Source organism: Ovis canadensis, chromosome 22 (genome assembly GCF_042477335.2).
Source record: "Ovis canadensis isolate MfBH-ARS-UI-01 breed Bighorn chromosome 22, ARS-UI_OviCan_v2, whole genome shotgun sequence".
Taxonomy (NCBI): domain Eukaryota; kingdom Metazoa; phylum Chordata; class Mammalia; order Artiodactyla; family Bovidae; genus Ovis; species Ovis canadensis.
In genome coordinates, this window is record NC_091266.1 from 50,944,467 (window position 1) to 50,965,644 (window position 21,178).

At 38.8% G+C, this 21,178-nt stretch overlaps 1 protein-coding gene across 3 annotated transcripts in view; it reads left to right on the top strand.

The window, feature by feature from the left end:
- The window catches only part of ATRNL1 (attractin like 1), an 809,337-nt gene that overhangs the window by 142,804 nt on the left and 645,355 nt on the right, over positions 1 to 21,178 (top strand). The gene's annotated exons all lie outside the window — the stretch shown is intronic.

Genomic DNA, 21,178 nt, shown 5'->3' on the forward strand with positions numbered 1-21,178 from the left:
TGTAACCTCTCTAATAACCTTGTAAACAAGATTTCAGTAAACTCAATTTTAGATCGTTAAGCACAAGACTAAAAGGAATTAGTCCAAAGCCCTGCTGGTGTAAATCCAGTTTTGTTAAAAACTCCTAAATTGATAGTCTTTCCACTTGACTACACTGTGGTATCTAGTTGACTCCATTGTATGTTCTTAATTTTGTCAGTAAATTACGAGACACTTAATTTTTAGTAATGTTTAGTAATTTTTAGTAATGTTTCTTAATGCTATGGAAAAAGTAAAAATTGCTCAGTCGTGTCCAACCCTTTGCAACCCTATGTACTATGAAGTCCATGGAGTTCTCCAGGGCAGAATACTGGAGTGGGTAGTCTATCCCTTCTTCAGAGAATCTTCCCAACACAAGGATCGAACCCAGGTATCCTGCACTGCGAGCAGATTCTTTACCAGCTGAGCCGCAAGGGGAGTCCAAGAATACTGGAGTGGGGAGCCTTTTCCTTCTCCAGGGGAACTTCCGGACCCAGGAATCGTACTAGGGCTTTCTGTATTGCAGACAGAGTCTCTACCAGCTGAGCTATCAGGGAAGCCCAATGCTATGGAAAGATAGAAGCAAATAATTAGTTTCATTTTTCAAGCAAATTGTTAAAATTGGAGGAAGAATAGCACGTTTTAACAGTATTTTTTTTAACATAGGTTTTTGTTTGCCCTGTGCTAGTAAGTAACAACAAAAACAAAAACAGCCTTACAATCAATACAGGATACAAGCATTTTGTTTTACCTTATTTGATTATTTCTCTGCAGTTCCCAATAAAGTCTTCCTTCCCTGCCCAATCTGTATTTATTCTCCTGGGTTTGTATCATCAAATATTGAAATATTTTCTTGGGAAAAGTGCTTTCCACATTTCAGAAAATGTCTTTCAAAATAATTGTTTTCCTTATGAAGTATAATTTTGTGGAAATAAAATACAACCATTGCATAATGAACTGACTATGAGATAGATCCTTTCGGGGAAAAAAGTCATGTTGCTAGTTTTTCTCTTTTGTACAGTACACTCAGAGTTTATGGCATATTTAATTGGAATGCACCTTAAGATTTAGTTGATTGCTTTGTGTTCTGTGATGTTTAGACAATAAAAATATGTATGGTAATACTAATTTTTCATTGCTCTAAAATGTACTATTTCAACCGTACTGCCATAGTAAATTTTATATAGCCAATATCATTAATCTTTGAGGACATAACCTTGCCTTCCCAGTTCTCATTATACTATACATGATGGATGTAGAAGGCATATGATGGTGATTTTCAAGCATGACTTACCTTGGCATTCCCTTTGAAGGTTGAAGGGAGAAAAATCAGTCCTCAATAATCTGATTCTCTTAGATTAGGCACTGCGTATTCATATTTTTTAAAAAAATGACTCTTCACAAGTGATCATAGAACCAGCCTGGTGAGTAAGACTCAGTGGACTGTAACAGATAAAATGATATGTTACTAAATTTTCTAGCTTGTAAATCTAGCTTGAACACATTTTAAATCTGAAAACTTATATTTTTGGCATTGTTAGTGGTATCATTATCACACCTGATTCAAGATTAAAATGAATCTGTATCTAGTAAAGATACAGCCTTGTAGTACTGTTGAGGCTAAAGGTGCAATGGAAGAACTTGTCTTACTGAGCTGATCTCAGGTTATTAGTTACATTTATGCTTTAAAAAAATAATTTATTTTTGGCAGTGCTGTGCGGCTTGCAGGATCTTAGTTCCCAGACCAGGGAGCAAACCTCTGCCCCCTGCAGTGGAAGCACAGAATCCTAACCACTGGGCTGCCCGGGAATTACCGAGACATAGTTTTACTTTTCGGGGCTTCCAAGGTGGCTCAGTGATAGAGAATCTTCTTGCCAAACAGGAGACATGAGTTTGATCTCTGAATTGGGAAGATTCCCTGGAGAAGGGAATGGCGGCCCTTTCCAATATTCTTGCCTGGGAAATCCACTGACAGAGGAGCCTCGTGGGATGCAGTCCACAGGGTCACAAAGAGGCAGTGACAACTTAGAGGCTAAATTACAGCAGCAGCAGCATTTATGCTTTTAAGCTGTTAAGCTGTTTGTCTAAAATAGTGTCATGAAAGTTAGTTTTGTAGGGTCCATGGGATAAAAGGAGTCAAGCAGTTTGTAAATTTTTCACCTCTTTTAGTAAACCACCAATCTTTTGAGGGGTTCGACTGAAGATTTCAGCATTTGCAAATGAGAGATTTTCCTTAATTTAAACATACCTTAAAGTTGAATTGAATCTTGGGACGTTATTTCAGAATTATCAAAAAATATCTATTATAAGATCTTCAGTAGGCCTAACATAATTATGATGGTTTTAATTACAAATGGTGGTTATTAATTTTCAATTAGAAAACTTATCGAATAGTTAGGATAATGCATAGAATTGTGAAACAAGATGAAAGATAGCTCAGAGATAAGTTGATTAAATTGTTGAGAGGGTTATTTCACAATAGAGTAGGGTGTCAGATTTACATAAGAAATACATCATGTAAAGTGAATTACCTAAACTTCAAACCAAAACAATAGCACAATTTAAAAAAATAAATTTCCTGCCTATCACAGTTTTAATTATGACATTTAACATGTTCAGTTCAGTTGCTCAGTTGTATCCAACTCTTCGCAACTCCATGGACTGCAGCATGCCAGGCTTCCCTGTCATACCAACTCCTGGAGTTTGCTCAAACTCATGTTCATTGAGTCGATGATGCCATCCAACCATCTCATCCTCTGTCATCCCCAATCTTGCCTTCAATCTTTCCCAGCATCAGGGTCTTTTCAAATGAGTCAGTTCTTCGTTTCAGTTCAGTTCAGTTCAGTCGCTCAGTCATGTCTGAATCTTTGTGACCCCATGAATTGCAGCACGCCAGGCCTCCCTGTCCATCACCAACTCCCAGAGTTCACTCAGACTCACGTCCATCAAGTCAGCGATGCCATCCAGCCATCTCATCTTCTGTCGTCCCCTTCTCCTCCTGCCCCCAATCCCTCCCAGCATCAGAGTCTTTTCCGATGAGTCAACTCTTCACATGAGGTGGCCAAAGTACTGGAGTTTCAGCTTTAGCATCATTCCTTCTAAAAAAATCCCAGGGCCGATCTCCTTTAGAATGGACTGGTTGGATCTCCTTGCAGTCCAAGGGACTCTCAAGAGTCTTCTCCAACACCACAGTTCAAAAGCATCAATTCTTCTGCGCTTTCTTCACAGTCCAACTCTCACATCCATACGTGACCACAGGAAAAACCATAGCCTTGACTAGATGGACCTTAGTCGGCAAAGTAATGTCTCTGCTTTTGAATATGCTATCTAGGTTGGTCATAACTTTTCTTCCAAGGATTAAGTGTCTTTTAATTTCATGGCTGCAGTCACTATCTGCAGTGATTTGGGAGCCCAAAATAATAAAGTCTGACACTGTTTTCACTGTTTCCCCATCTATTTCCCATGAAGTGATGGGAGCAGATGCCATGATCTTCGTTTTCTGAATGTTGAGCTTTAAGCCAACTTTTTCACTTTCCTCTTTCACTTTCATCAAGAGGCTTTTTAGTTCCTCTTCACTTTCTGCCATAAGGGTGGTGTCATCTGCATATCTGAGGTTATTGATATTTCTCCCAGCAATCTTGATTCCAGCTTGTGTTTCTTCCAGCCCAGTGTTTCTCATGATGTACTCTGCATATAAGTTAAATAAGCAGGGTGACAATATACAGCCTTGACTTACTCCTTTTCCTATTTGGAACCAGTCTGTTGTTCCATGTCCAGTTCTAAATGTTGCTTCCTGACCTGCATACAGATTTCTCAAGAGGCAGGTCAGGTGGTCTGGATGGCCATTTCTTTCAGAATTTTCCACAGTTTATTGTGATGCACACAGTCAAAGGCTTTGGCATAGTCAATAAAGCAGAAATAGATGTTTTTCTGGGACTCTCTTGCTTTTTGGATAATCCATCGGATGTTGGCAATTTGATCTCTGGTTCCTCTGCCTTTTCTAAAACCAGCTTGAACATCTGGAAGTTCATGGTTCACGTACTGCTGAAGCCTGGCTTGGAGAATTTTGACCATGACTTTACAAGCATGTGAGATGAGTGCAATTGTGCGGTAGTTTGAGCATTCTTTGGCATTGCCTTTCTTTGGAATTGGAATGAAAACTGACCTTTTCCCTCCTGGGGCCACTGCTGAGTTTTCCAAATTTGCTGGCATATTGAGTGCAGCACTTTCACAGCATCATCTTTCAGGATTCGAACCAGCTCAACTGGAATTCCATCACCTCCACTAGCTTTGTTTGTAGTGATGCTTTCTAAGGCCCGTTTGACTTCACATTCCAGGGTGTCTGGCTCTAGATTAGTGATCACACCATAGTGATTATCTGGGTCGTGAAGATCTGTTTTGTACAGTTCTTCTGTGTATTCTTGCCACCTCTTCTTAATATCTTCTGCTTCTGTTAGGTCCGTACCATTTCTGTCCTTTATCGAGCCCATCTTTGCATGAAATGTTCCCTTGGTAGGTCTAATTTTCTTGAAGAGATCTCTAGTCTTTCCCATTCTGTTCTTTTCCTCTATTTCTTTGCATTGGTCGCTGAAGAAGGCTTTCTTATCTCTTCTTGCTGTTCTTTGGAACTCTGCATTCGGATGCTTATATCTTTCCTTTTCTCCTTTGCTTTTTGCCTCTCTTCTTTTCACAGCTATTTGTAAGGCCTCTTCGTATCAGGTGGCCAAAATATTGGAATTTCAGCTTCAACATGAGTTCTCCAGTGAATATTCAGGGCTGATTTCCTTTAGGATTGACTGGTTGGATCTCCTTGCAGTCCAAGGGACTCTCAAGCATCTTCTCCAACACCACAGTTCAAAAGCATCAATTCTGCAGCACTGAGCTTTCTTTATAGTCCCACTCTCATGTCTGTGCATGACTACCGTAAAAACCATAGCTTTGACTAGACGGACCTTTGTTGGCAAAGTAATGTCTCTGCTTTTTAATGTTCTGTCTAGATTGGTCATAACTTTTCTTCCAAGGAGTAAACGTCTTTTAATTTCATGGCTGCAGTCACCATCTGCAGTGATTTTGGAGCCCAATAAAATAAAGTAAGCCACTGTTTCCACTGTTTCCCCATCTATTTGTCATGAAGTGATGGGACTGAATGCCATGATCTTTGTTTTCTGAATGTTGAGTTTTTAGCTAACCTGTTCACTCTCCTCTTTCATTTTCATCAAGAGGCTCTTTAGTTCCTCTTCACTTTCTGCCATAAGGGTGGTATCATCTGCGTATCTGAGGCTATTGATATTTTTCTTGGTAATCTTGATTCCAGCTTGTGCTTTATCCAGCCTGGCATTTCTCATGATGTACTGTGCATTTAAGTTAAATAAGCAGGGTGACAATATGCAGCCTTGATGTACTCCTTTCTCAATTTGGAACCAGTCTGTTGTTCCATATCCAGTTCTAACTGTTGCTTCTTGACCTGCATAGAAATTTTTTAGGAGGCAAGTCAGGTGGTCTGGTATTCCCATCTCTCTGAGAATTTTCCATACTTATTGGTAGACAATAATTTAAAAACATAGTTTAAAAAACCCTGAAAAATACTTAATTCTGTATTCAAAGGAGTCATCTTATTTTAATTGGTAATATATAAAAAATCATTTTAAACACAGTGAAGTTATAGTTATGTATACCTAAAATCACTGTTTTTGTACAGCCCTGTAAACTGATACATATATACACACACACATACATATACATACAATATAAGGAATCATGTGACTTCCAATTTTTTGGAACTTTCCAGTAAAACTATAAAAATTCAAATTTGCTCACTTTTTATGTTTTAAATTATTTTTTGGAGGTTATTTTATTTGTTTCTCTCTTTATTAATCAGAATTTCCGTATGCACTTTGTTAAATTCTTAGGTAGGGCTCTTCCTCAACAAAAGCAGCACCCGTTGTCCAGGTGAACCCTTTGTCCTGAAAGACCCAGTTTGTTTCTTTGTCAGAAAAACTTTAAAACCATCATGTAATTTTTTCAAAAAATGTCACCAACTGTTGACTGTTTTAAGCTTTCCTATATCCTTTGTCCGAGGTTCTCTTCTTCTTTCCATAATAAACTGTTGCATAGAAAAAATAAGAGTTTCTTCTTTTTTAAAAAGAGGCCAGTAAGTAAGGGAATAAGTGACCTTTCTTTTGAGAAAAGGGAGAACTAATAATCCCTGAAGGCTTCCTGTAGTGTTTTGTACTTTGCATACATTTATAAGGTAATTCGCATAGCGTCTCATAACACCTGTGTAAAGTGTATTATTATATTCATTTATAAAGACAGAAACTGTGATTTAGCCTGACTACATCCACATTCACATAGGTTGTAGGATGGTATATTCAGAATTTGAAGGTAGGTCTAAGTTCAAAGTTCTTTTGATTTTACCACTGTACCATGTATTGATATTTTCCTGATGTAACAGGAAAAAGTTTGAATGATCTTTAGTTTGGGAAAAGGCATATAATATTTGTTAATGTGATGTGACACTCAAGAAAATTGGCTTTATTGATACATTTAATCAGTGACCTTTAAGTTAGAAAATCTAGAAGGAAAGAGTAATGAGCAGTAAATCTCTTTCTTAATAGATCTATAAGCATTTTGAGAGATTGTCTTGAATGCAAAATTTGGTGAATAAAGATTCTTGAAAGGAAATGTGTACTGAAAGAAAAGTATTTAAATGTGGAGGAAGGCAAGGAACACAGCCATGAATGGAAAATCAAACATCTAAAGTAAAATATTAGCAAATAGAATTCAGCAGTGTTTCAAAGTTATCATGAACTTTACCCAATAGGAATTACTCTAGGATTTCAAGTACGATTCATTATCAGGGAATCAGTAAATATGATTTATTACCTCAAGACTATTTACTGAAGCCAACAGGAAACCACACTGACATGATAAAGTGGGAAATGTCAAATAGTGATGCCCACTTTGCCTGACAGAGGATGAGAAACTGAACAAATATTTGTGGAATGAATGCCAGAGGATAAAAATCCCGAGAGAAGCTGTGGAGTTGAAACTGTGGGTACGTTAAGTGTGCACCTTTTAAAATATTAGGATCAATTTTTACCTGGGGGAGTGGGGGCCAATGAAGCATCAGCATTTCAGGGCTAGGGGGGAAAGATTTTTGGCAACATTGAGAAATGTGGGTCTTTGGTATATAAGTATCCAAATGGTTAATACAAGTTTTTCTTCGTATTCATCTAGTTTTGAGTCTTATGCCTGTGACCTTTACTCTTTTTAGTGTATTTTGAGTGTGCAATTAAGACTGAATTGTGAACTGGCATTTGAGATGGAGTATTAAATGAATTTGTAAAATGTGTCCTTAGAGTATTAGAGATGCATATTTTCATGGAAGAATGTGAGTAGAAAAGTTAGCCAATGAACGTGCGTTTTTTCACCTGTACTGTTTTATGCAGAAGTGATAAGATAAATCTGTCTCTAAATTTCAGCCTTAGTTTTGATATGATATGGTCCCTCATATGTGAATAGTCTTGGCAGCACAGTGTTCTCATTGCTGAGATTTGTGTTTGAGAGAATAGCAACTCTAATTTCTTGATTGTGTTTATTGAAAGTATGGTTTATAAATCAATATTTAGTACCTTGTTGCTTGGATTTTTAAAAAGTCTGTATTCCAGAGCATATATTTTAGTTTGGTCTTTATTGCTGTGTGACTTTTCTGTTGGTATGGAATGGTATTTCTGTCAGTCTTCATAATGTCAGTAACTGTGTGGAATTTGCTTTAGTCTGTCTATCCTTTAACTGTTTATGAAGTGATAATGACCTGAGTGCTCTGGAAATATATTTTCTTCTTGGCAAAAAAATATGATTGTAGGTCTTGCAGTCAGACATTAATAATGTAAGAGACTTTATATTGTAAGAATGGAAAGAGACTACATGTAAACAAGTTATATTAATTTAATATTGAGCTTTAAGGCATTTGATAATTTCTAGATTTTACAGAGAATCCTGATCAAGAATGTGAAAACTTAGCAACAAAATTTATCTAGCCCAACATCCTCTTTATTTGTTATCGAAAAAGTTGGAAGGGATAAGTGGAAAGTGTATTTGCTACAACAGTACCTATGTTTTTCTCTTCTCGTTGTGTTGACAAATCCTGACAGGTGGGCAGATAACCAGCAAGCATGAAATGTCTCTATAGCTGCAAGATTACTTACCTCAACTAGCTTTTTATAAGCTTGCAAGTTAAATTTTCTTCTTCCTAAACAATTTTGGGAGCGAAAACAATTAACTAACTATTTTAAGATACTTTAGAGGGAAATTTGCACTTATTATAGTGTATCCATCAGTACAGGTTAAGTTAGACTGAGGTAACAAACAATCCTGTCAGTTTGGATCCTTTGAAAAACCGACTCTGAGACAGAGTTTAGTGTTCAGGGTACTAATTAGGTCCTTGGAGTGAGCAGCTGTGAAAGAGAAGGGGCAGATGCAGGATTGGGCAGAAAGTACAAGTCAAGCAGACTTAATTAATAGCTACAGGCAACCTCAGGGCACCTTGGGTTGAAATGCCCATCAGAGGCGTTCCTCATTAGGGTGAAATGGACCTTGATGGGTCAGTATATGAGGGTCGCTCCCAGGAAAGTAGGACCTTGGGTGCAGAAGCTATCCACAGCTAAGGCCATCTCTGCAGGAGCTGGCAGCTGAATGATGTCTACCAGTGGCAAGTCCTCCCCTGAAGGGATATGCAGGCAGCGCATTTCCATGGTCATCACGATTCATTCTTTGGACCACTCAGCCTACTTCTAATCCATTTGTTTAACAGCTCCAGTTGGGGGAGCCTCGATTATCGCACTGGCTTATGTAAGGTCTCAGGGCTGTATCCATGGCCCTCGTCCATTATTCTTTCACGTCCCTTCCCCTCAGCTAGCACGTCTTCTGGGAACTGTTGTTTTACCTGGTAGCATGACCCAGCCTCTTGCCTTTAAGTATATGATCTCCTGATCGCCATGTACCTTCTAGCCTGGGTTACTGTACCTGCCCATTTTTTATCACACTTGGCAAAGGGATGCCAAGAGACTCCTAAATGTGTCGTCTGTGTAACAGATGTATCCCCTTCCCGCATTTGTAACAGCAGTCCCTCCCTTTGATGGTCAACTCCTTTTTTGCCTGGTTGCTGGTCCCTTGACACAAGGAGTCTGAAGTGCCCAAGTGGCAATTATAGCTTACAGTTAAATGGGACATTGCTACTTCTTCTGCCAGAATATTTTTCCCCTTGGAGAACAGTATCTCTAATCTTGAAGTCCAAAATGAGGCCACAGGAAGTGGCTTTTACTCCTGGATTTTTGGACCTACTGTGTGTTCTTCTTGTTGGTTATGTAGCACCATTTAAAGGTCTTAAGTTGAGGTATATCATACATTCTGGTGGGCTTTCCTTGTGGCCCAGCTGGTAAAGAATCCGCCTACAATGCGGGAGAGCTGGGTTCCATCCCTGGGTTGGGAAGAGATCCTGGAGAAGGGAAAGGCTACCCACTCCAATATTCTGGCTGGAGAATTCCATGGACTGTATAGTCCATGGTGTTGCAAAGAGTCAGATGTGACTGAGTGACTTTCACTTCAACTACATCCTGGTGCTTCAGTTGTGCCTATGGAAATCTCTAGTAGGTTGTGTGGTTTGTGATCCAGTGGGTTTTAAGGTAATGGGCCTAATTCTGTACCTTCTTTTCTGTGAAGTGTGTCTCCTAATACATGGGATCCTGTGCTGGTTGATCAGATGCTTCGTCATTTCTATGATGTTCATGCTGGTTAAGACCCTATGGGTGGAAAAACCAAACATGTATTCGAAATATGTGTTCTGGTCATAATGAATTATCAGCCCATCCAGAGTGGAAGGGGCCCAGCATAGTCAACTTGCCCCAAGTGTCCAGTTGGTATTCTTGGGGATTGGCCTTATCACGGGGTCAGAAGTGATACCTCGTTACGAGGCTGGACACTTAGTGGTAAGAGTAGCTCCATCAACTTTTCTCAGAAGGAGCCCCTAGTAGTGAATTCCTGGATGACTTCTATCTCTGCTGTGTGGCTAAGTTCTTGTGCATTTCGTTGGCACCGAGGCATTCTATGATAGAGGCTGACTGGTGTTAGCTATCTCAGTTGTTTGTTTATTGTTAAATGTCTCCTCCATGTTGCATGCCCTCTGATGGCCTTTTACCTACATCACAAAGACTTTGACATTTCACGCTCGTCCGGATACATCCATCCACGTCTGTCTACTTCAGAGCCTCCTTGTCTCTGATCTCCAGTGTTTCTTCTTCTAGTGTCTTGACCAGCCTGCTAGGTCATTAACTACTGCTCTGGGGCCGTTTCTCTTTCCACACAATGTACATGAGCGTGTTTCTCAAAGGCCTGCCCTAAGTGGGAAGCTTTTTCCTTTTTACTGTTCTTCCAGGCCACCCCTGAGTGAAGCTGTCTTGTAGTGATGACCATTTTTGAATTGTGTCTGCACACGAAGCCTCCATGTTTGCCTGTTCCTCTTCCTGTTGTCTGGGCACACAGGATTCCTTAATGGCCATGGGTGTCAGATGCAGGATGAGTGCCGAGGCAGCAGTGGTAGAGGGCATGAGGGCGAACTCCCAGCTCGTGCAGATTGCTTGTGCACTGCACTCTTGTTCATGCTTGATCTTGAGTACAGTCCATTCTATGTTCCTGTGATTACTGGCGAGAGACAATTTCAGAAAACTCTGAAAACATGGTCACTTAATAACCCATGTTAAGCTCTCCATCTCTGCCAGGGCTCAATAGTGTGGTGGGACTAGAGATGTAAAATTTTCCACTGCAGATGGCAGGGCCTTTGACCTACCTGTATGTTGGGTTTTCATTGGGAGTCATTCACAGAAGCTTTCCAGAGAATTCCACATGATACTTATTCCAATAGTGACTCCACCGATAGCCATAGTATCTACTGGGCCATGTTGCCCTAGCTGCAGGACTGTTTGCCCTGTATCCTGGATCTATAGCAGAACTGTTTTCTGCTGTGATGTGTACTCAAGAGCTGGCAGCCTTTGATATTTCGCAGTATATGGGTTTGAACAGTATTCCCAGGAATAGAGTATACTGCCTTCAGAACCCCTAAAGACATACTGGATGTTTGCTTTCTTCCTTGCAGTGGGAGTTGAAAAGTGTAATAATTGGTGTTTCAGTTCAGATAAGCTATCTCAGAATGTTCTCAGCCTCCAGACTCCTAAATAACTTAGTAACATGGAAGGTCTCTGAATCTTTGTAGCTTTTATCTTCCACCCTTTGAAGTATCTATGTCTTGACAAGGCCTCCATTGCACTACCAACTCTTGTTCATCTGGCACTATTAGAATGATGCCATTGATGTAGCAGAAAAATAAAATGTTCTGCAAGATGTTCTATTGGACCAAATGTATTCTGATAAAAGTTAACATAACCCTGAAGCAAAATTGTGAATGTATGCTCCTCTAGTCCATATGAATGCATACTGCTCAAGGTCCTCTTTTCTGATAGGCTTAGAAAAGAACACATTGATCCAGCTTTCTGTAGATTATTTAGAATAATACTAATGTGTCCCAGTCACTCCCTGTGAAATGTAATGATATTTTAAAACTTATTTTATAACCCACAGATAACAGTTCTTTTTCAGTGTAACATCCAAGGACCCAAGGTGAAGATGATGCCATTTGCCAAGAATGTCTATTCCAGTTATTAATCTAGGGACTTAGGACAGGACCACTGCATAGGCCTGCAGACCCAGTGGCTCATTTTGAGCAGAAGCTCAGCCAGGACAGCTTTAATCTCATCATCCTCATGCTGTTCCTGCTATTCAGAGAGGCTGAGATGCGCTGGTGTCAGCTCAGACCTTGTGTCCAACAGTACCTGCCATGTTTGTGGTGGTTTCTTTCTCTAGGCTAGGATTACCCAATAAAATGACCATTGGTACCTTTGAGGAAGAGCTAGGGACACTCTTATCATATAGACTTGCTGTGGTATTGCTGGGTCCTTCTTCCTGGGCCTCAGAATTTTAAATGTATCAGCTGTGGATTTAAAAAGTGACGCAAGTGCAGAAATTGAGTGATGAATTATGACTTCATTGCACCATCTGCCATCCGAATTCTGATCATTTATCCTTGATTTTTTCCCATAGCATGTTAGGTAGCACCCTCATTGGCTACCCATCTATTTTGCTTCTAGGGATGCTGTGTTCTATTAAATGTCTCTGTAGTTCTCAACAGGTCAGTCCCCTTGACTGATACTCCAGCCTTGCTGCTTATTACAATAATTGCATGCTACTCAAGTCACCAGCTGGCCCCTGTTTTTCCTGTTGTCTCCATCACTGAGCACAGTTCCATTATGGTTTTTTATGCCATCGGCTTAGGCCCATGGAGGAAAGCCACCGCTTTCTTAGTGATGCCACTGTCCCTCTCAGCATCATGTCATGGTTTCAGGAAATGGCATCCCTTCTGGTCTGTTCTGTAGCTATAATGACCTGGTGGGTTGTCTGGTGTTACACGGAATATCATGATAGAAAACTCAGGGCACATGTTCACTTGTTGTCGACGTCAAGCACTCCATCTCTACCATGGCTCAGTAGCACGACAGGAATAGAGGTGTAAAGATTTCCACTGCAGATGGCGTGGCCTTTGTTTGTAGAATCTGCATTGGGATTCTTTCACAGGGACTTTCTATATATACCACATACTACTTTTTCCAACTGTGACAGTCGTATTCCTAGACTTTTAAATCTCTGCTTTTCATGTTATGACATTTTGACTTTACTTAGCATAGCCTAATTTTCCATGTTTCCATGTTTCTTCCCCCGTCCCCGCCAGTTTTATTGAGGTGTAGTTGATAAAACTGTAACATATTTAAAGTGTACATTTTGATGATTTGATATAGATTCTTGATGACTTGATATAAATTCACCTTGTGAAAGGATTCTCCCCCCCATCTAGTTAACTCGTACACCCATCGTCTCTTCACAGATTTTCTTTTTCTGTGTGTGAGAACATTTAAGTTCTACTCCCTTAGAAACTCTCAGTTGTACAGTGCTGGGTTAGCAAGTCTTGTCACTGAGTTATGCATTTAGATCCTAGACCATATTATCTTATAACTGAATGTATGCACCTTTCCATCAACCGCTACTATTTCTCCCACCCCTGGAAACCACTTTCCTACTCTCTGTTTCTTTGAGTTTGACTTCTTCTTTTTCTTTATTTAAGATTTCACATATAAATGATTTGTTGTTTTTCAGTTGTCAGGTCGTGTCCAACTCATTGCAACCTCATGGTCTGCAGCATGCCAGGCTCATTATTTGTCTTTTTCTTTCTGGCTTATTTCTCTTAGCATAATGCCCTGAAGCCCCCATACATGTCACAAACAGCAGAATTTCCTTTCTTCTCATGGCTGAATAATATTCCACTGTATATATATACTGCAACTTCTTTATCCATTCATTTTTTAAATTTTATTTTTCATTTATTTATTTTATTTTATTTGTTTAAATTTTACTTTACAAGACTGTATTGGTTTTGCCATACATTGACATGAATCCGCCATGGGTGTGCTTTTATTGATGGACACTTAGATTGTTTCCATAACTTGGCTATAGAATTAATGCTGCAGTGAAGGAGAGTGCAGATATCTCTTTGAGATCTTGTTTATATTTCCTTTGGATATATACCCAGAAGTGGGATTGGCGGATCATATGACAGTTCTGTTTTGAGTTTATTGTGGAATGTCCATATTGTTTTCCACGGTGGCTGCACCAATTTACATTCCTACTGGCAGTGCACCTGGGTTTCCTTTTATCCACATCTTTGCCAGCACTTGTCATCTCTTATCTTTTTGCTGATATCCATTCTGTCATGTGTAAGGTGGTATCTCTCTGTGGTTTTAATATGCATTTTCCTGATGACTAGGAATGTTGAGTACCTTTTCATGTACATGTTGACCATTTGTGTGTCTTCTTTGGAAAAATGTCTATTCATTTCCTCTGCCTATTTTTTAATCAAATTGTTTCGGCTTTCTTTCCTTTTTTTTGCTATTGACTTGTATGAATTCTTTATATATTTTGAATATTAACTCCTATAAGATATATGATTTAAAACATTTTCTTCCACTCAGTAGTAAGTTACTTTTTCATTTTGTTGATGGTTTATTTTGCCTTGATCTTTGTAGTGAGTTCATACTATCTTCCAGGGTTCTTGTAAGGGGATGAATCCTAAATCTTGCATCTTGGAGAGTGCTTTCATATAAATAAATTCTTCCTAATCCAGTATAAGGGTCTACCCTTTTGATCAAACCCCCTTCAGCAGCTTGTACCATGTGTCCTCCTCCAACTATTACCATATGTGCTGTCTAGGTCTTATAGGTCATTTGGGATGTAGCCTCTTTCTTTTCTTAGAAGTCCCAGCCTGTATCTGGCAGGGTTATGCTGAGCCAAGTTATAGGCCTAGTGGCCATTTGGAAAAGTGTGAGCAGATTCTGAACTAAGGTACAGGTCTTGCTGGCGGGAGGCCTCTGCACTGTGTTCAAGCGAGGGTAGAATACTGTCTCAGTGCAGTAGGGTAGACCACTTCTGCAGTCTCAGCTGATAGAGGAAAATTTGAGAATGCAAAACTTGGGGGGATTTTCAGGGTTATCACTTCAGATGTTCCCATGCCATATGTCAGTGTCTTATTCTCTTCCTCTCAGGACCTTGTCTTTGGAATAGTGGACTTTCTTTAACTAGCAGACTCTCCATATTTGGGAGCCTATTTATAAGGCTCTAAGGAGGGCTTCTGCTTTCCCAACCTTTCATTATCTTTTTTTACAGCGCAGTATGACTAAGCAGTAGACATGAATTCTGGTATATTAATACTTTTAATATTGATGCTTCTCAAACATCTAGTTCTTCACACCTGTGCAGGATTACCTTCCAGGGGCATACCTTCCTAATATACCACTGGTTTAAGTTTCAACAGTTGGATGACAACCGCGTGCTGGCTGCTATCTGTGCCCCACCTGCCACCAGTGATGGATTCCTCTTTATTATCCTTGCAGTCTGTGCTTTAGCTCCCAAACTCCATCTTATTTCTTGTATTCTTGTACCACTCATGACACCAAATGCCATAGTTTGAATTCTCTGGGAAACAGACTCTTATGATAGAGTTTAGTATTCATGATGTCCATTGGGAGTATCCTTAAGATCAGTGTCTCTAAAGAGGCAGGGGAGGAAGCAGGGTTGGACAAAGGGAAAGTGATGCTGGATGGATAACCTCAATCAGCCCTACAAGGATCTCCAGAGATAAAATTATTGCTCAGAGTTGTTCGGTATTGGGCTGAAATGGCGGGATATTTAAAACCCTCCTTTAATCAACCATTGCATATAGGTCATCCTTGGAAAAATCTGTCCTTGAATGAAGTGACTCTGCTCCTGAGACAGTTCGTGAGCTTAAGTAGATGACTGTTCACTGACAGCATTCTTAGCAACACAGTTTCTGCCTTGAATGATGGCCTAGGCAGCACATATCCATGTCCATTACAAATCTCCAAAATTCAGATTAACACCAATAAAAGTTTATTTTCACTCCTGATTCATGTCTAGTGATGGTGGGGAGGACAGATTTGCTTACTCTATCACTTGCAGGTTAAGGCTACATTACATTTTCTTTCATTGGCAATTAAATGGCTCCATCCAGAAGTGGCGTTATCCCTGTAGCTTGCATTTCCTTGACTAAAACAGGTCATACTGTCACATCCCAGTTCTCAGGAGTGTGCAAGTATCATTTTGCCATAGACCTTAAGGAAGAGAACTGGAATATTTGTTGAGCACCACCAATGTCTACCACAAATAGTGTCTACAGTTATTTTTGAACATTTAGTAAAATTGAAGGTGATGTTCTAGAGATAGTTATAAAACCTTCATCTCTTACTACTACATATGTTAAAAGGCAAAGAATTTTAGTAGAATTGTGTTGTATTATTATTTGTCCAAATTAATTGTTCTCATGTGTAATTAAATAGTGTACTGAATGCTTTTCTTCTGAAGGGATTTGAGTACTTAAAAAAACAATATTATTGTATTTTTATTTTCATGAAGTTAATGTTTATATCAAAAAGGATCTTTTGATGATGTGTTAAAGCAGTATAGCATAAAGAAGTTGAAGAGATGTGGTTTTGTTTTGACTTTAATATTTAATGACTTTAAGGAAGTTACCTAACCCCTAAAGACTCTTTCCCTATTTTTAATAGTGACAAAAATACTTACTCCTCACAGTTGTTCTGAGAATTAAATATTTTATAGCACTGGTAAGCAACTAACATATTATTTTTACTAGGTGAAAGGTCATGGCTGCCACTTATTTTAGGAATCTTTACTTGTCTAAAAGGGCTTTCTCTGTGGTTCAGTGCTAAAGAATCCTCCTGCAGTACAGGAGACCTGGGTTCATTCCCTGAGTCAGGAAAATCCCCTGGAGAAGGAAATGGCAACCTAATCCAGTGTGCTTGCCTGGGGAATTGCATGGACAGAGGAGCCTGGTGGGCTACGGTCCATGGGGTCGCAAAAGAGCTGGACACGACTTACACCACCACCACCACCTCCACCTACCTAAATGGACTATAAAAGGTTTGGTGAATTCTTCAGTTAATTTTATACAGTATTATTCTAGTAATTTAAAGTGTTTTTTAACTATTAGAAGCAGCTATATCTGTTTCTATTTTGGGCTTTCATAGCCTGTAGAATGGAGGAGGAAACGGCAGCCCACTCCAGTATTGTCTGGAGAATCCCAAGGGCAGAGGAACTTGGGGAGCCTAAGTCCATGGGGTCACAAAGAGTCAGACATGATTGAAATGACAGCACAGCACACAGCACACAGCCTGTAGCAGAGGATCCGGAGACATTTTTTGTGGTGAGCCTGGTGGGATTATTTGACTTGTAAACTTTGTGTGTGTGTGTGTGTGTGTGTGTGTGTGTGTGTGTGTATGTGTATGTATATGCAACTGGAATAAAAATAAACCATGGCAGTATAGAAATGAAATGAGACAAATAGTGGGTCAGGGATAAATGTTCAAAAAATGGTTCTAGGCATTTGGTATATTGAAATAGACTGAGAAGTATCTGGGAAATGTGGTATATGGGAAAAATTAAGTTAGATCCATGTAACAAATGCGAAATAACTTCCAAATGGATTGAAGATAAAAATAGTAAAAGCCAAACTATACATCTTTGAAGAAAATTAGAGATTATCTTTAAAATCTTTTGAGGTAAGTAAAAAAGCACAAATCATAAGGAAAATAATAAGTTTGACCAAGTTAATGTACAAGCTTTCTGTTGAATTGTGCTCCAAAGAAGATATAGAGGTGGCCCAATAAGGATATAAAAAACACCCAACATCACTAATCATCACTAATCATTAAAACCACAATGAGATACTACTTTATACCCATTAGGATGGGTGTAAAATAATATCAAGAAATAGAAAATAGCAGTTTTTGGCAAAGATGTGGAAAAATTGGAACGCTTGTGCAATGCTGAGGGGAGTGTAAATGGTGTGGCCACTATAGGAAAGGATATAGAGGTGCCTCAAAAACTTAAACAGTGATCTAGCTTAAACGTAGTAGATCTAGTGATCTACTTCTGGGAATATACACAAAAAAATTTGATGACAGGGAAAGGAACAGATATCTGTACATCCATTTTTATCACAGCATTACTCACAGTAGCCCATATCTGGAAGCAACCTACATATCCATCTATGGATGAATAAACAAAGAAAGTGTTGCTCAGTTCAGTTGCTCAGTCATGTCCGACTCTTTGTGACCCTATGGACTGCAGCATGCCAGGCTTCGCTGTCCATCACCAACTCCCAGAGCTTACTCAAACTCATGTCCATTGAGTCAGTGATGCCATCCAACCATCTCATCCTCTGTCATCCCCTTTTCCTCCTGCCCTCATTCTTTCCCAGCATCAGGGTCTTTTCCAGTGAGTGAGCTCTTCGCATCAGGTGGCCAAAGTATTGCGGTTTCAGCTTCAACATCAATCCTTCCAGTGAATATTCAGGACTGATTTCCATTAGGATTGACTGGTTGGATCTCCTTGCAGTCCAACAGACTCTCAAGAGTTTTCTCTAACACCACAGTTCAAAAGCATCAGTTCTTTGGCACTCAGCTTTCTTTGTAGTCCAACTCTCACGTTCATACATGGCTACTGGAAAAACCATAACTTTGACTAGGTGGACCTTTGTTGGCAAAGTAATGTCTCTGCTTTTGAATATGCTGTCTAGGTTGGTCATAGCTTTTCTTCCAAAGAGCAAGCGTCTTCTAATGTCATGGCTGTAGTCATTATCTGCAGTGATTTTGGAGCCCAAGAAAATAAAGTCTGTCACTGTTTCCATTATTTCCCCATCTATTTGCCATGAAGTGATGGGACCAGATGCCATGTTCTTAGTTTTCTGAATGTTGAGCTTTAAGCCAGCTTTTTCACTCTCTTCTTTCATTTTCATCAAGAGGCTTTTTAGTTCTTCTTCACTTTCTGCCATAAGGGTTGTGTCATCTGCATATCTGAGGTTATTGATATTTTTCCTGGTAATCTTGATTCCACTTGTGCCTCATCCAGCCCAGCGTTTCTCATGATGTACTCTGCATATAAGTTAGATAAGCAGGGTGACAATATATGGCCTTGATATACTCCTTTTCCTGTTTGGAACCAGTCTGTTTTTCCATGTCCAGTTCTAACTGTTGCTTCTTGACCTGCATACAGATTTCTCAGGATGCAGGTCAGATGGTCTGGTATTCCCATCTCCTTAAGAACTTTTCACAGTTTTTTGTGATCCACACAGTCAGAGAATAAATTAGAACAAATTTGACTGCTATAGCAGTCAAATAGTAATAATACAATAACATGTTAATAATATAAATATAATATAATATTAATGGAATAAAATAAATTTAATAATATAATATTAATATTTCATTGTATATACAGAAGTGTCATATAAACATACAATTTGTATATTATTAATGTTCAGGGTTAAAAGGAAGGAAATTCTGAAACATTCTGCAGCACAGATGTACTTTGAATACATGCTGAAGGAAATAAACCAGTCACAAAAGGAGAGATACTTCATGATTTTATTCATTTGAGGTGCTAGAGCAGTCACACCTGTAGGCAAAAAAGTCAAATAATGCTTACCAGCGGCTGGCGTAGAGAGGAATGGGTAGGTATTGTTTAATTGGTACAGAATTACCAGTTTGTAAGATGAAGAAAGCCCTGGAGATGAATGGTGATGATAATTTCTAAATAGTGTGAATGTACTTAATGTTACTGATCTGTCCCCTTTAAAAATAGTTAAAATGGTGAAAAACAAAAAAACAACAGTTGAACAGCATAAACGAGGTGGAGAAGAATCCACATAGTTTGCATAGTTTGATACCAGATGTATTAATATAAAGTTTTATAACCTACAAAAATATACAGATCATAAATATGAAATTGATAAGCAAATACAGGGTAGTGGTTGCATCCAGACAGAAGACATAAAGTAATCAAATTTGAAAGGGAGTATCCAGGGAACCGCCATCATATATGTAATGTTTTCTTTAAAAACTCTACCATAGACATGGTAAAATACTGCCTTTGACAAGTCTGGTCCTGGTGTGTACGTAATTATAATGTCATTGTTTTTACTACTCTGTGTGCTTAAAAGTTTTTCTTTTTTCCTGAAGACAGTAGCTTGTACAACTGAAAGAGTTCTTAGAAAGGCCTAATTGTTAGAAAATGACCTTTATTCCCTCAGCTCTTTTTCCTGGCTTACTTCTTAAGTGGTTTCTCTGGGCATTTTTCCTGGTTCTCATCTCTGAAATGTGCTTTTCTCCCTCCTGCTGATTTGTTTTGGATGATGGGCCAAAGTACTTATTCTTCAGTTCTGGATAGGCTCAGATTATTGGGTCACTTTCTTTTTTGGACTCCAGATGTCCCCAAAATGATGCAGGAGATGATTCTTCTTTGGAGGTTTTTATGATGAACTAATTTCCAGAAGTCCTACTCTTTCATTTGACTCTGTTTCACTTCCTTGAAGTGTATTTAGGTTTCTGACTCTGTTGTTGGAATACTATCTTGAACACACAGTTTATGAATTATTGGCCATGTGAGGGGTGTGTGTGTGTGTGTGTGTGTGTGTGTGTGTGTGTGTGTGTGTGCTGGGTTTTGGTGGCATGATTAAAATCTATCTATGCTAACTCATTAGCTGTCTCTAACATTTTCATCTCTTTTCTTTTTCAAAGTCTTTACCCTTTACAAGTCACCCCTTCTCTCCAAATGGGAATAATCTTTCAGAATCCCATCAATATACTTTTATAAATCAGGCATTCATAAACATAATTTATAGCAAAACAAAGGTAATCTAATGGGCCTTAAGGACATTACTTAACTTCTCCTGGGTATCATTCTTCATTTCTAGCATATGGTGATACCTGCTCAGTTAGCCTCACTGGATTCTTAACAAAGACTACTTAAATTATGCAGATGAAAGCACTTGGAAATTTTTAATATTACTATGTGCATATTAATGCACATTTCTTAAGTGAACTTTAGCATGTAAAAAAATGGTAGGCTATGAATGTTACATGTAGGCCTTTGTAATAGTTCTCAAAATGTGATCTTCAGAGTGTTGGCTCTCCTGGGATTGTAAATAGGTGCTATGTGAATAGTGCTTCTATGGAGGAAACATTGGGAAAATGCTGGATTTAGTAAAGTTAGGCTTCTGTGCCTTTGTACTCTCTTTTTTTCAGAGTATTTAATAAGTGCATGTACTTCGTGGACTAAAAAGATTATATCAACTAAAAAATACCCCTTTGGTGGAGGGTATTTATGTACTGTGGGAGATACAACCCAAGATACATTTTATTACTCCGAGTCTTCCAGTTTAATTTTCCAAGCTATGATTTTGTTTTTTGTAATTCCCTTGATCTTTACTAGTAATAATATTTAATTGAAACCAAATTTATTATTTTACTTCTAGCGTAATATGTATGGCTCTTTATGTAGGAAAACAAGTAATTCAACAGTTACAACTAATTGTATTTTAGATTATTTTTTTCTGTTTCAGAAGGGCTTCTAAGTTGCCAAAATGTGGGAAAAAAATGTTTTTAAAGCTTATCATACCTATGTACTT